This window comes from Octopus bimaculoides, chromosome 18 (genome assembly GCF_046866305.1).
Source record: "Octopus bimaculoides isolate indiv1 chromosome 18, ASM4686630v1, whole genome shotgun sequence".
Lineage (NCBI taxonomy): Eukaryota > Metazoa > Mollusca > Cephalopoda > Octopoda > Octopodidae > Octopus > Octopus bimaculoides.
The window spans coordinates 4,147,875-4,150,374 of record NC_142945.1 but is presented as its reverse complement, the minus strand read 5'-3'; positions in this window follow the sequence as shown (position 1 = coordinate 4,150,374).

Here is a 2,500-nt window from a genome sequence, read left to right as displayed (position 1 = left end):
CTGGGCTGATTTGTGCGATTAAACCTACAGCGTGGTGCTCCTCCATGGTCGCAGTCCAATGATTGAAATAAGTAAAAGAAGATAAAGATAAAAAGATTAGAATCATCATTGTTATTTGTATTGATTAGTTGTTTATAATTAATCAAAGAACAGTCATATTTTTGATAATAATAATAATAATAATAATAATAATAATAATAATAATAATAATAATAATAATAATAATAATAATAATAATAATAATAATAATAATACAATAAGCCACGAACCAATCAAAAGAGAGACTACATTATTTAATTCCGGAAAGAAAGGGAGAATAGAAAAAAAAGAAAGATAGAAAAGGAGGGTGACAGAAAGAGAGATAGAAAGAGAGGGAGAAAGAGAGAGAAAGAGAGAGAAAGAGAGAGGTAGAAGTAGAAAGAAAGCGAGAAAGAATGAAAGAAACAGTGGAAGAAATAGAAAGAGAGAGAGAGAGAGAGAGAGAGAGAGAGAGAAGAGTGATGGAAAGAAAGAGAAAACGGATGTAAATGTAGTGTTTAGGATTAGCTAATTCGTTATAAAGAATTTAAACGGATTTAGGAAAATAAAATGCTATGCACTCAACTGGTCATTGGTATTAACTAAGTGACGAGGATTAAGCTCAAACATTTCAGCGATGGTTGGAGCAATCGGTAGAGCATCCGGTGAAACAGCGATATTTCTCTTCTGTTCAAATCACAGCCAAGCCAACTTCGCCTTTTCTTTTCTTCTGTGTGTTTGATAAAATAATATAATTAGACCAGAGATTGGATTAACGGAATATTTAGAGCGTATTTTTTTTATTGACCGATCTCATAATGCATGTGGATTTCTCAGTTCATACATCCATCATATTGTCTATCTATCTATCTATCTATCTGGTCAGAGCGATGAAACCGTTCTGCACGCACTCGTGCAGTGTCCAGCCATTTCCGACCTGTGGACCTATGTCGAATGACTGCTGTCACGTGTGGGACGAGTCGATTTATCAGCCGAGTCTATCGTCAATATTGTCGCGCCTCCTTCCTTCAAACGGGAAGGAAGAGCCATTTCCATCGTACTTGTGGCTACGGCGAAAGAATGTGTATGGTGGACGCGCGTCTGAAAGGACTAGAGACAAACACTTTCCTCTCTGGTCAATGTCTGATCAACTTCTTCAAGTATCACTTGAAGAGGAAGGTGAGAGTAGAGGGGGAAGTTTTGTCTAGTGAATGTTTCAAAAAAAGATGGGTGAATGTAGCCAGGATGGCACGGGTGAATGACGGAGCCAGCTTGAGCATGATCCTATGAACCAGAAAACACAAAGGAAAAAAGAGTTACCTACATGCAAATGTGTTATTGCATGACATTACTGCCCGAGGTTACCGTAGTCTTTTCGTGGGTCTTGCTTTCCACGGATAAACCTCCCCACTTTTGGGAACTTTCTGAACTATTTCGACTTTTGTATATCCCAAACGATTTCGATCCCTTTTGAGCGTTGTCCGTATTTTTATTTTTTATTTTTGTTTATTTTCGCCTCCCCCCTCTCGAAAAGAAAGACTCTACATTGTATTTGTCCCTTCTATGTTCAGCCCTGTGTGGCCAATAAAGTTATATATTTATCTATCTATCTATCCATCCACCTATCTATCTATCCACCTATCTATCTATCTATCCACCTATCTATTTATCTATCCACCTATCTATCTATGGGATGCGGGACGAGCGTGTCGGCATACGCGGACGACGTCACCGTCATAGTGTCTAGCCAAAAGCACATCGAGCTTGTCGGCGAGACACTGAGAGACTACGAAGCGGTAACGGGAGCGAAAATCAACCGGGATAAGTCAGTGGGCTTGCGGCTCGGCACCTGGAGAAGCAACCCCATGCCGTCAAGTAGCGCCTCCGTCGTGGGACGTTGGACTGACGGTCCGGTTGAGATGCTCGGGGTCTGGTTTGGTCCAGACCTCCAAACGGAGAAGAACTGGGACGAGATAACGAGAAGGGTGGCCACTCTAGCCCGGCAATGGGCCGAGAGGAAGCTTTCCCTGAAAGGTCGGGCGGAGGTGGCGAACACGTACATCGCGTCCGTCATCTACTACCGCCTGACCGTCGTTCCTTGTCCCGACCCTACCATCACCAAACTGGAGCGCATCCTCTTCCGCTTCTTGTGGAAAGGAAGCGTTCCGATGGTTAGGCGATCCGTTTGCTGCCAACACCCGTTAAAAGGAGGACTGGGCATGCCGTGGTTGATGATGCGCAGACACGCGCTGAGACTGCGACATCTCCGGCTCTACGTAGACAGCGGTGAACAGGTGTGGTCACCGTTTGTGCGGCGCGCTTTCCCGCAGCTCGTCTCCATGACCGAACTGCAGTCATGGATCAAGAAGAGGCCGAGGAAGGGCGAATGGCACCGCGAGTGTCGCGCTGCTCTTCGGCAACTCCAACAACCCGGGTCAACCTTGAGCGACTGCATCACAACTAACGCATTCTATAGTGGATT